The sequence below is a fragment of the Eretmochelys imbricata genome, chromosome 2, assembly GCF_965152235.1.
Source record: "Eretmochelys imbricata isolate rEreImb1 chromosome 2, rEreImb1.hap1, whole genome shotgun sequence".
In the NCBI taxonomy this organism is placed as follows: Eukaryota; Metazoa; Chordata; order Testudines; family Cheloniidae; genus Eretmochelys; species Eretmochelys imbricata.
In genome coordinates, this window is record NC_135573.1 from 22,944,556 (window position 1) to 22,958,500 (window position 13,945).

The window sequence follows — 13,945 nt, forward strand, 5'->3', positions numbered from 1 at the left end:
TTAGGATAAATGGGAGGGACAATGGTCTAATGAGTAGAGCAGGAAACGCAGGATTCCTAAGTTCTTGTCTTGGTTCTGTCACTGACTTTCTAGAAGGTCTTCAGCAGGTCTGAACGTCTTTGCACTTTGCTTTGCTCATATGGAAACTTATTGGGTTTAATAATGTTTGCCTCTCACTGGGATATTTCATTTCTATAACGCTTATCTATGAATCTGACAGATGTTAATCATGTTGCTTTGGATGTTGCTCACATACTAAGATGACAAGGTGGTATAAAAACCTGTATAGAATGAGGAGGATGGTCCAGGATTAGGGCAGTAGCCTGAGACTTGGCTCAATTCCCAGCTCCGTTACAGATTTCCTATGTGGCCTTAACCAAGTCAGTTTCTCTCTCTGTGCCTCAGTTCCCCAACGATAAATGCAGGTAACAGCACTTCCCTACCTCCTGGGGTTGTGGCGAGGATATATGTGTAAAACTGAGGTGCTCAGATACAACAGTGCTGTGGACCAGAGAACTATGTCAGGTATCTAGAACAGAATGGAATCTTCTGAAGATATCAAAGCACTTTACAAAGAAAATTAATTAACATTCAAATAATGTTATTGCTTGATATAAAATTATGTAATATAAATGTTATCTATGAAACTCACATTATATAGAATTATTCACGTTATGTTTCCTTCTTATATTATTTGTGAGACACACACACAATAAGTTCTCCAGAGCAGCTTTCTTACCTGAAAAGCCCAGCAACTTCTGATACTATGCAGATGATAAAAAAATATAAAATGATGTAATTCATAAAAAGAGCTTTTAATTATTTTTTGGACTTGGTACTCTGTTTTTGTCTCCCCTGTAGAATATTTGGTTTATTAGGGAGCACAGGTGCTCACCTTAAAAAAAGATTCACTCCAGAGTCTGATCTGGATACAGCAACTGCCTCCTGTACCAGCTGATGCAGGGAAAAAAGCATCCAACCTGACGCATAAGGAACATGAAGCAAACAAAATCAGGCAGGCACAGGTAAAATGAGGAATTCCAGCTACAAATAAATGTTTAATAAATGCTATCATACTGCTATGTCCTCATGTAGTGAGTTGACATTACACATCAAAGAAGTGACAACCTTCAATTGCGGAGTAACTGCGGATTTGCATTACATTTGCTTTGTGTCTTGGGAACAGGCTTACATTTTCTTGCAACTAATGAATTAAAGTGATTTTTAGGGAGCTGACAGTTCTGGGGGGAAAAAATGTGGCTCTGAAATATTCTTCATTGCTAACCCTTTGTAGTAGTAATTGGAGTAGTTCTTACTCTAGCTTGCCAGAAGCATAGTTTTCATTAAATATTAAAAAGCTATTTGTTAAAATAACATTACCATAGCAACTAGAGAAAGCTAAAATACTGCGTTGCTGACTCACAGCACATTAATCAACCACTAGCTATTATTTAACAAGACCTTGCAGGGGGCTCTCACAGTAACGACCGAGTTGATAAGAATACAGCAGTCGCTGAATCAATAGTCCCTGAGTACAGCGATCATCTCTGGTCGCTTTGGTTCTGGACTCTGACCTCTTTGTTGTGGCTAATGCCTGTTGCACTCAGTGTCTGCCCCCAACATGGGAAGAAAATGCTTTTGGAGTGTGCATTGTAGACCCTATTAAATAGGAACTACATGATGGAATGGGATGGTATAGAGGTTTTACTGGTGTAAGTTTGGAATGGCTGCTTTACTCACAAGTGATGAAGGCATGAATAAACTATGCAGGTTATTCTAAATGAGTGCTCATGAAACCTTTAGCTCACACCACATAACCATGTAGGTTGTACCATTTATGTGCCATATGTCACAGAAAATCTATTTTAGTAAAGTCTAAAAAAAATTATTAGGACTATTTCTTGTAGCAGGGGCCTGAAGTTACCATAATCCAGGGGTTCCCAAACTTTTTGTTGGCATGACCCCATTTTAATGAATTATGGTCTCCCAGAAGCCACGCAGAATGGAAGACACCATTCTGTAGAACAAAATGGCATCTTTCGCACAGTGTGACCTCACCCTCCCTGCAAGTGTGAGGTCACATGTATGGAGGACTCCATTTTGCCCTACATAATAGCATCTTCCACACAGCATGACCTCGTACATATGGTGCGGGTGAGGTCATGCTGTGCAGGGGATGCCTCTTCATTGTACAAAATGGTGTCCTCCATGCATGGTGACCTCACATGCACTATACATAACCGGTCATGCGGTGTGGAGCAAAATGGCATCCTCCACATATTAGGGATTGCCATGACCCCATCTGCTAATGGCACAACCCCATTTGGAGTCACGAGAACCACTGCCATAAGTCCAACTGTGCAGGTCTCAGAGGGAGAGAAAAATAAAATCTGGTAAGTGCAAAACCCTTTCAAAACTAGCCTGGAAGAGCTTTTTATATATTATATATACACACACACACACACACACACACACACACACAAAAATGTCACTACTTTTAAGTTTGATATCTCAGCCCCTGCCAGGCATTGGGCTCCACTGGGAAGGTAGGAATTTGAGCCTCATCTTTCCAATTGCATAAAGCTTGTATTTTTAGCTTTGCAGGATCCCAAGGTACCAGATTTTACAGCTATGATATTTTATAGAGACGAAAATGAGTCCCTGGCTCAGGACAGAATCTCACTTATCCTGGGCATTGTGCAGGTAAATTTTGGGGCATAAATTTCTTATTTGGGTGGTGGAGGAGGAAGGATAAAACTTTTCTCACTCAGGTTGTTTTATTGAAAAAATGGAGGAGTTTGAAGCTACTCTAGGACTTGGGATGTTAGAATAAGTCTTGGGGAGATGGGTTAGGAAGCAAGCAATACACTCATAGGCCTGTAATAAATTTATTTATCACAGCCCTGTGCAATTTATCACATGGATATTGTCATGTGTGCAATGACCTTTGAAAGACTGCCCACTGGGCAATCACCTTTGAATCACCTTTCTCATGGGGGAAATTCTGGCCCCATTAAAGTCAATGGAAGTGTTACCACTGACTTCACTGGTCAGGATTTTACCTATGTGTCATACCAATAGAACTTGCTGCAGGGATTCTTACTGAATCAGAAATTCCAGTCCAATTTTGGGGGAGGATGAAAAATTAGACTTTATTTAAAAACCCACACCAAGCTGTGGGCAAAAGATTATTAAGTTTCATACCTTTTTTTAAAAACGAAAACTACATACATAAATTAGTAGTTATTAACCAGAAGAATGTTATTAATATAACAGCTTTTGGATGCCAGCTTTGGTTCCTTGCTGCTTTGTTTGGGTGTTGTAGGCTGTGACTATGACAACCACAAGCAGTTCTTGGATTGATGCAATTCATGGCAACCTGCTCAATGAAAATTGCCCCTCTCCCCCAACTGTTAAACTTTTTAAAAAAATATTTTTTTTGTTCCTTTTCGGCACTATAAGGAATTGTCAGGCTCTGATCTACTGGGTAGGATCCTGCGATATTAATGAAATGGGTGCCATATCAAAGTCCAGAAAAAACAGAATAATGGATTGCAGCCTTACAACTGTCAAGGGAGCAGAGCTAAGCCAATGGTGAATGCTTTGGAAACTCTAACCCCCACATGTATGAGATCGAATGTAATTTCATGGCAATAAGGAATAAGTCTCCTCTTCATCCTGCCATGGTGAGAACTGTGTGATCCAATAAGTGCCTTCCATCTCTGGTCATTATGATCTCTGGTCTCAAGTTCTGAGGTCAAAAAAGGGTAGCTTTATTTAAGCTCGGACTCCTTAGAGACAGGATTCCCCTCACTCCCCCCTATGTACTAGTACGTGTGTTCAGTTTTTTAAAGAAATTACAATACACAGTCTCCCCCCAATACTACTCGGGCAAGGGGTTGATATAGCACAGGGAATATCTGCCTATTAATTGATGATGTTTAGAGAGGTGGACTTTCTGGTGAAAGTGAAAATGAACATTTTAGCCTTCAAGGAACTGAAGGAGCTGGAGCTGAATCTCTCAGCTCACATAAAAGAGGAGAGGGAAGCCCAGCAAACCGCTGTCATTCTGCCACATTTTGAACAGTCATTATTGTGCGCACTCGGTGAACTTTCTCCTTTGCTTTGTTCGTCTTTAACGTGGTTACAAATGGTTAGCAAACTCAGGGCTGACTACAAAACCACCCCAACATTTCCTGTTAGGGAACAGTCAGCCGCAACGAACATCTCCTTTATGTGACCCACAGATAAATCGGGAATTTTGTGTCATACACAAAATCACTACATCCTGAATCCAATACTAAAAGTGATAACGTGCATTTTAAACAAACCACATACTATGAAGTCAAAAGGACATCACAAAAGAAGTTGGCTAAAGTCAATACATGGACTTCAGTGGACTCCTGATTTACACAGGTATATCTGAGATTAGGCCTCTCGGGCACATCATCAGCTGTTGGGTAACTAGGAAAGAGGATTCTCTCATTGTTATAATCCAGGTGAATATCGGATTTATCTGAACATGAAGAAAACATCTGGGAACAAATTCAGAGGTGAGTCTTAAGCAAGATTGTTAGATTCATACCCACTTAGCAATGTGTAACGCACATTCCCTTACACAGAAGGGATTTTTGATTTTTGCCGCAGGTCCGCACTTCAATACACTGGACACAAGTTTGGTCATTGAGCCCTGCACCAGGCAAGATCCTGGAACACTGTGGTGGTTTTGGGCTCAGTTCCTGGATGGACCCTCAGCCATTTCTTAAGTAGCTTGTCTGGGTGACCTCTGCGACAATATTGACAGCTCTTGAGGGAGGAAAGGAAGGGAAAAAAGATAGGCAATATCTAGCTCTCCTTGGCTTAGGGAAAGCTTGCCATGAGGAGAGTCGGGGAACTGAAAGAGAGAAAAAATGATGAAGGGATATTAAAGGATTTTCCTTCCCCTGGACCCCTCAAAATCTCACCAGGTTGAACATGACAATTACACTTAAAACGTATCTCTGAATAACTAACCATCTGGCCCTTAGGCATTGCTAACTACAGGAAACTACTGAAAGGAAATGCAGATAGCAAAGGTGCAGAAACCAAACTCTTCCATCTCCAGTTTCTCCCCCACCTCTCAAGCAGTATCATTTCCCTCAGTCAGTCAGCAGAACTCTGCTGCAGACATTTTGCATTCCCCAGTTTATCACTCTCTTCATTCACACTTCTGTCCAAGAGGATTTAATGTGCCAGTATATTAGGAGACAGGTAGCTGGGAATTTTACAGTCTGCTCTTACTATGTTGCAGTGACCACATCACACCACAAATAATTTTATAGCCTCATGAGAATAATGCACACCAATTACCTGTGTGGCTTCCAAGTGGTCTGTTATCTCAGTTTTATTCTTCACTCTCTCAACACTGCCGTGATATACTAGTGGCACATACAGGCTGCACTCCTCTTTCAAAATCATCCCTTCACTTTGGTCTGACTTAGAAGATGGACATTGTTCAACTTGAGCTACCAGCCGAGTTTTGAAGAATGAGCAGGCAGATACGAGTGAGTCTCCCCATCTTCCAGCTGCACTGGAAGCTAGCACTACCCTAGAATTCATAAGAAGAGTGGCCTCTGAAAGGCTGGAGCGCTGGATTCTTGCCAGTTTCAATACTGACAGCTTCGTACAGAGGTGGGCAAACTACGGCCCGCGGGCCCGTCCTGCCTGGCCCTTGAGCTCCCGGCCGGGGAGACAAGCCCCCGGCCCCTCCCCTGTTGTCCCCGCTCCCCCACAGTCTCAGCTCACTGCACTGCATGTGCTCTGGCCCGCCGCTCCTGCGGGGGAGCGCGGCAGCGTGGCTGGTTCTGGCCAGCCAGCAGGGCTGCGAGCTCCTGCTGCTCTGAGTGGCGTGGGGGGAGGGGGAGGGAGAGGGGTTGGATAAGGGGCAGGGGGTTCCGGGGGCAGTCAGGGGGTGGGGAACAGGAGGGGTTGGATAGGGGGTGTGGTCCTGGGGGGTGGTTGGGGTGGGGGGTCCTGGGAGGGGGCAGTCAGGGGACAAGGAGTGGGCTGGGGGTTCTGAGAGGGGCAGTCAGGGGGCGGAGGCCAGGCTGTTTGGGGAGGCACAGCAGTTTCGCAATCCCGATGTGGCCCTCAGGCCAAAAAGTTTGCCCACCCCTGGCTCAGTAGAAGTGTGTCTAAAGGAACAGCAGGGGAGGGAAGGACTGCCATGGTGCGCACCTTTGGAGAAGTGGTTTGTTACTGTACAGGAAAGGTGCAGTTCCAGGATGTGAGCGTTATAAATATCCTTAAAGAGAAAAACAAAAACAAAAAACAAACAAACAACCTCCCACCCCCAACCAATGTTCAAATGTATGAATGAATTTTCAAAACAAATTAACGTTACTTTTCAAGCTAGGTGAACAAACAACTTTAAAGTGGCCCTCTAACCCATGGTTATGTTCAGAAAGAGACACTAGGTGAAGAGGGCATCTTTCTAATACATTGATCCCCTGTGACTATCCCCGTCATATCTGCTGGGTTTACTGACACAAACAAGCTCTACTCTTGCTGGCAACACAGCTGCAGGCAAAGGAGCTGGATTCTGGTCTGGCTCATGCATCAGAAGCAGAATGGCCTCTGTCCTGACTGCAGAGTCTTAGCTACTGACTGAAAGAACACAGGCAGATTTTCAGAGCTCAGGGGGCATTGGAAACACTGGTAGTTTAGAGAAAAACATTTTTTATTCAACTGGAGAATATGTGCTATGGAAGTTATCAAGGAGAATAAAAAATCCCCAGATAACTCAGAGTCACTTTTCTAACAATAACTGCACTTTAAAAAATAGCTTCTCTTCCAAAATATTTGCCTCTTTATGCTTACTTTAACATTTCACAAAATGACTGAAACACAGGATTTTCTATTGCAAAATTGCTACTCTATACCTACATTTTTCAATTCCTAAATGACTGCTAGATGTTTTAGTGATCATTTCTTTTCTCAGCAGAGCTGGAATCGGTCCCTCTCTCTCGTTGGCAAAATATAGTCCTTACAACTTTCTTCCCTAAATGGTTTCAGTTTGTGGTCTCATTCTGCTCTCTCTGTGACCCATCCTTGCAAAGGGATTCTTTCCATTGAAGCAAAATGAAATGGGATTGTATTTCAACTTGAAGTTCTGCTCATTTGGAAGCAACAACAGGCATCACTGTACGGTGTGGATAAAAGATAGGTTTACCTGGATCTTGCCCATTTTAGTGTGCAAGACAACAAATTAGAATATAAAAATAGAGAGCAGACTAACTGCATTTACTGCTGTAAACTCGCCCCTCCCCCCGCCAAGCCGATATGTACCTCAGAACAATACCACACTAAACCCTGGGTCTGGCACCTAGACCCAGCCAGTATTTTTCTCCCCACCTTCCAAATTGTAATGCCTAAATGGAGAGCAAGTGTAGGCATGCCTCTTACACCAAAATAAATCTGGATCCCAGTGAATACTGGAGAAACAGCATGTGAACACCTGGATCCGACCCATGGATCCTAGAGTTTTTGGCCCCAATTTCCCCCCATGTATTTGTGCTTCTCATTGTCCCAGTCCTCTACACTTGGCTAGATCCAGCAGGATCTAGGTGTCAGACCTGTGGTTTAATAGCGCTGTTGCTCTGGGACACATTGTTCCTACTGCTCCCCAAAAACCAGCCCCAACTAGACCAGTTGTCTATTTCGATGATACAATTGGCGTCTTAGATACAAATGTCATCAGAATCTTGACAGATCCGGTTTTTCCCTTTTCCCTTCAGAATATGCAGATTTTCCACCAAAGAAGAATTCTGAACTTAGATCTCCAACAACATGAAAATCAAAATTTCATCTGTCTGTGGCACAGCAAATAAAGCAATAAATGAGCTTTGGATAGTGCCACAGGTCCATTTTGTTGTCCCTTTTCTCAGTTAAACACATTGATGTGGTCTATGTTTTCAGCACGGCTATTATTCAGCCCATACAGTATGGACCTTATTTTGTGATTTACAGGAGAGGTCAAAAAAACAGTGGATTTTCTCACTGTACAAAATATCTTAAATAAGGGCACTTTAACTTTGATTTTTAATCTTCCATCTCCTTCCTTCTGCTTGACCAAACCCAGATTTCTCATTTTAAACAAAAGAGAAAATGTTACTCACCAGTAACGTATCACTTACATCATGGGATTTTTAGTATTTTTAACTGCACTGAAGACAGGCAGAACTTCAGACACCTACAGGGGGTGGGAAGGAATAAAAACTTAACTAATCAGAAGGAAGGGGAAAAAAAGCAAACACCCACCCCAATTCTCTGACCAGCAAGTAAAACAAAAATCAGAGCAGACTGAGGGACAATAGTTTTTTCTAGCTCACCATTACTAAGACAGAGTGCTAGACCAGAAGATTTGGACTTCAGTTCATATGGAGGTAGCATTATTTACCTGGGAAGTGTCTGGAACAAGATTTCATATTGCTTAAGCTGAGCAGACAGTGGAGACCTATCATACATTCTGGAATCCTAAAATATTGCTGCTAATTGTATATACTGTAACTAACCCCAGAAGGTCTACCAGCAATAGACACGTTCCTCCAAAGCACAATCTGCTCTGCTAGCCCATGGGGAGATGGCATCTTGACAAAGAGGTCATCCATCCAGGGTGTGGTAGACCTCTGGAGAGAGTAGTGGCACCTGCTGACAGAAGTCCTGCTGCCATTTTCCTCACCAGAAGGACTCATCTGATGTGTCCCAAATGTTACCGTTTGCTTTACCTATCTCCGTTTCTTACCAGAATGAAGATAGGGCTACTCCCGTTTTCAGCAGCTGTAGCAATAGCCCTGATGATAAAAGCTTAGCGTGACTCAGAAGGGGTGTGTGTATCTGGGAGCCAGGCAGACAGACAACCCTTGAGCCTGTAGAGTAAGGTGGGTTTGGAATGAGGTCGGAGGTAAAGAATAATTATGGGAGTGGTAAGAGCAAGAAGAACACGGGAAGCAAATATCACGATTAAGTGAATGGTTCAAGAGAAGGGATTGAAGGAAATTGTCATTTCAGTCAGCAAATAGAGAACCACCTGCATTTTTAACTCAATCTGAAGGATTTGGACATAAACTTTAGACTGTCTTGTCATTCAACTGAATGGGAAGTTGGAAAATCTGTAATTGGATAGGAAGAGAGTCACCATAAGTCTTTTGCTCCTTTCCAGCAAGTGAGGAAGATGTTTTCTGGCTCTTCCCAAAAGAAGATACGACTTGATTTCTGGAAAGAACATCAAAGCAATTCCAATAACTGTGAGACTGGGGCGTGTGATACAACCGAAACCATTTTCAAGAAGTTTGAGTTGAAAAAGTTACATATTTATACATAGTTAAAGGAAAACTGCACCTACTTTGCTCGATCTCAAAATACAAAGAAGCTCTAATTCCCCTGAACTGTAATTTTAAAAAGCAATACAAAGTATGTGTACACTGAAATTAGACATCCATGCCTGGGCCAGCTGATTTGGGCTTGGATTTGGGTTTGGGCTCCCCCCCCCCGCACTGGGTCCTACAGCCTAAGCTGCAGCTGGAATGTCTACACTGTTATTTAATAGCCCTGCAGCTTAAGCCTGTGAGCCTGAGTCAGCTGGCACAGGCCAGCCCTGGGCTTTTAATTGCAGTGTAGACAGACCCTTAGTTGCGGTCATAGTTATAGAGATCACTACACTGCTTACCCCTCTTTTGGTCTCTCTGAATGCACCCCTCAGCTGCCAGGCCTCGTGCCTTTACTTTCTTTCGGACAGAATCCTCCAATTCTCTCTCTTAGACTGAGTCCCAGCCAGCCACAGTCCCCTGTGTATCAACCTTGCTCAAGCCAGCTGAGTTCAGTACCTGTAGTTCTTCCCTTCGGGAGCCGCGACCACTGGTTACAGTGACCCAAAACAGCCTTCTTAAAACCAAGTATTGCTTAATCTTACCAGTAGGAGCAAAGCACAGCATAAGAGAAAAGGTTTTTTAAAACAAAAGGTCTGCATGCATGCCTACCTTACCTAGAATCCTAGGCAGGCCTATCTTATCCCAGACTTCTACCCTCAGGGAGCCTGGGTCTCAATCTGTTCCCCTTGACTCTCCCTCACCATGTTCTTGAGGGTCTGGCTTTTAAATCCAACCAAAGTGCTTTGTTCTCAATTTCCCAGGCCCCTTTTGCCCTGCTGCCCAAAACCAGTCTGGTGAGCTCAGCAGGGTGTCAGAGGTGGAGCTTCAAAGTCAATGGCTCTTGCACTGTCTTGAGAGTGCTGGTAGATGAGTGGCTATCTGAAGACATTGTACTCTTTCCTGCCTATGTGCAGCCAGCCTTGTCTTGAATTAACCCCTTCATCTCATACAGTAAACCCCCTTACAGCAGTCAGACAAACACACAGAATAGTGGTAAGTTACAGGCAGCTCCAAATCTACCACAGTAACAGTAGGCATTCCTGAGCCGAGGACTGGAGACAGCTATTTTCCTGGAAGGTGATGAGAATTGTGACCGCAACAGAGAGAGCCCCATCTCCACTCTGTTTTTAAAGGAAGGATTATAAAAATTTACAGTGTTGCTACTTCTTAGGATTTTATGGTGAGTCTTACAATGTTTGATGCTTTTCGTAAAGCCCCGGCTCCTACAGCGATTATGTGAGATTCTCAGCTCTAAACATAAAAGTTTCTACTCCTCATTGGTGTGGAGAAAAAACTGAAACCATAACCTGAGGGTAAACCTAAAGGCTAAGAAACCAGAAGGCAAATAAAAAAGGTTATATATATATTATTTTTAAAAACTCATGTTTTTTAAGCCAATCTCAGGATTTTTGGGGACCTGACCTAATTTTTGAATGGTTGGGGTTAGCACTACTGAAATTACATCAGATAATAAATAATCACATATAATGGTGCATTTCATACAGACATCTCAGGATGTTTACAAAAGGTAAGTAATCATCATTCCCATTTTTCAGGTGAGGAAACTGAGGCATGAGAAAATTTGGGCAAGGTTCAGAACCTAACTCACCAAATTACTGACAAAACTCACATCACATTATTTTGGGGAAGTTCTATGGCCTGTATTATATGGGACGTCAACCTAGATGATCATAGTGATCCCTTCTGGTCTCGGATCTATGAATCTCTTGACTCTCCCTTCTGTATCCCAGTCTGTATGGTCCATGACCTCCTGAGGTCCCTTCCAACCCTGATATTCTATGATTCTATGCTGTCTCCCTCAAAGGGGTCTCAAATTGAGCGCAACATTTAGATTGCTATAAAAAAAAGTTTTGACAAAAATCTTACACCAATATAAATAGTTTAAGGATTTTTTAAAAAACCTATTAGAAACTCTTTTTTATAAACTCAAACATTCCCGTGCAGTTTTTTGCAGCCCAAACATAACGGCACTGAGAATCTGAAAATGGAGTGACTTTTCATTGTTCAAGCTGAAGGAAACAAATCCCCAAATGTCAAGATCTCTGGTGATCTGGAACATAGATCTAGAGCAGATGTTTCTGTGGGGTGATACGTGGGAAGGGGGTGGGGAAGGGAAAATAACTATACCTTTTAATAGCCGGGTAAAAAGAAATTCCTTTGAGATTCACTGAAACTAAGAAAATTATCAGTTTGGTATAAGAAATGTTTATGATGGAAGTGGGAGTCCTTGAACTGTTTGCGTTCTTTAGCTACCCTTGCTCTTAAAGCAAAGATTTTTCCCAGAAGATGCCAACATGGTAGTTTAAGCCCTGGTGAGGTTCACAGAAAGCATCAGTGTGCAGCAGATAATGCAAAACATCTGCTGGCAGAGAACAGCCTTTGGACTCTCTGGCTCTTCCTATTTAGGCTTAACCCAGTTCTTTGGTGAGCAGACACAAACCTTCTGGCTTCAGCATTCCCCAGGCTGTCTACAATGCAAAACACGAGTGGGAGTGGGGCAGGCAGTTGGTATATGTTACGTCCCCCTATCGACAGAGATATAAAAATAAGTATCACAAAGTGCTGCTTCCCTCCTGAGCTAAAATAAGCCTACATTTCAGTCTTATTACTGAAAAGAGGAATGGCAAATCATAATAAATGAGTCATCTCTCTTTTTTTAAAAAGACACTGTGCTCTACTATACTTGTTTGATCATGGAGTATAAATGTCCTGATTCATAGTTAGGAAAACCCTCTGTCCAGCTAACCAAACATATTCCAGATTTGAGCAAGAGAGACTTACTCAATTTGGTTATTATCCTTCTGTCTACATGTTATGCAGTCAGCGTCTCTCATCAAAGAAAATGTTCTCAGAGCATTTGCACTGCCCTGCCTTTTCCCTGTCTGGATGGAAGAGGTCTGTCTAAAGGAAAGAACGGACATCAGAGGAAGTGCGATAAACTTACTACATCCAGGCTGTGGTGACAAATATTTTGAGGCAAAGCTTTAGCCTGAACTTGTGACCCTTCCCAGGCCTTCCAAGTTCCAACTCAGATTCCCTTCTCACCAATGCTGATGTACTTTACTGCCTATGTAGAGCTTTCTCGCTGCAAGATCACAAAATCGCTCGGACTTTAGCTCTGTCAGGGGCATATGCGCTAAAAATTAACCAAGCCCCTACTTGGAATGGTGGGGCTCTTGGGAATGGGAGTTCTGACTCATAGCAGTGAGAGAGAGAGAGAGAGAGAGAGAGAGAGAGAGGGGTACTGGGGGAGGAGGCAAGACACAAGCTTGCAACTCAGTGTGAACTAAACTTGTCACAAAAGTAGCCAAGATCTCCCTCTGGTCCATGTTCCAACTATTTCCCATAAAGTACTCAAACACAGGGAACACTCAGGTAGGCAGAGCATCAAAAAGGGCATTATGGGCACAATTCTTGAAATGACCCCTTTAAATGAGAATCCAAGACTCGTACCTTTTGAGTATTTAAGTCACAGCCCTAAGGGTTCTGATATTTTTCACCCTAATACATGGATTTCCCCTAAAAATTACCATAATAAAAATTACAGCCCTATTTACTTGAATTATTTGTTTGATATTGAATTCAATATTCACAGCTGCATTGGCAATGTATGGTCTGCAGTTTGTAGATTATATGCTGTTATTATGATATACTTAGCAGCTATAAACTGTCTGGAAATCTATATCAACATGCTGAAAATTCAATTCATCCTGGCAGATCCTGGTTTTGCAGGACAGACATCAGTTTTAACATATAAGATTTTGGATTTCTAAGCGTCTTTTCTTTAAGCACTAGGCAAGCTTTGCGGCAAGAGAATCATTCCTGCATCAGCTATTTAGCAAACCTCATACAAGTACCCTTTTTAGTCAGTAACCTTGTGTAATTTACTAAATATACATTGCTACAATAACAAAAAGCACATATAACAAGTATGGCTTTATGGTTTGAGCACAAGACTGGAATCAGAAGATCTGGGTGCTTCTCTGGCTCTGCTACAGACTTTCTGTGTAAGCCTGGGCAAGTCCTATACATATCTCTATGATGCGAATAAATAATGCTTACATACCTGATAGGTGTATTGAGGATTAATTAATCCACTTCCCCTTTGTTTCCCAGACAAACCCATAAAGCAAGGGAACACGTTTTTTTATTAAAAACATCAACATGAAATATAAAATAATGAAGTTGAAGGATACACTTTGGAGTGTTTTACAAAGACCTACAATGTTGCAAAACATGCAAGGTGTCTGACCCTCTTGGAAACAATAATCCCTGCCCTTCCATTCCCACTAATTTGTCCTTATCCCATTTAACTGGCTTTATCTTGTGTTTTGAATGGAGCTGAAATGGATATGGCTATTTTCATTTAATAGCAGCTGTTGTTGGAAACCATGATTTCCTTAAAGGGACCCCAGCATTTTACACTGACCCCAGAGAAACACACCAATTCAATAAAAGGCTTTTGAACCAAGAATAACCTAGAAAATAAAGTACATGGTTTTCAAATGAATGTTTGC

At 42.3% G+C, this 13,945-nt stretch overlaps 1 protein-coding gene across 2 annotated transcripts in view; it reads right to left on the reverse strand.

The window, feature by feature from the left end:
• The window catches only part of ZHX2 (zinc fingers and homeoboxes 2), a 113,485-nt gene that overhangs the window by 61,087 nt on the left and 38,453 nt on the right, over positions 1-13,945 (reverse strand). The window contains exon 2 of one of the 2 annotated variants that reach the window (XM_077809844.1): positions 8,157-8,230. The exons of the other annotated variant lie outside the window; for it this stretch is intronic. The gene's annotated coding sequence lies outside the window, so the exon portion shown is untranslated. The remainder of the gene's footprint in view (positions 1-8,156; positions 8,231-13,945) is intronic. 2 annotated transcript variants of the gene reach the window in all.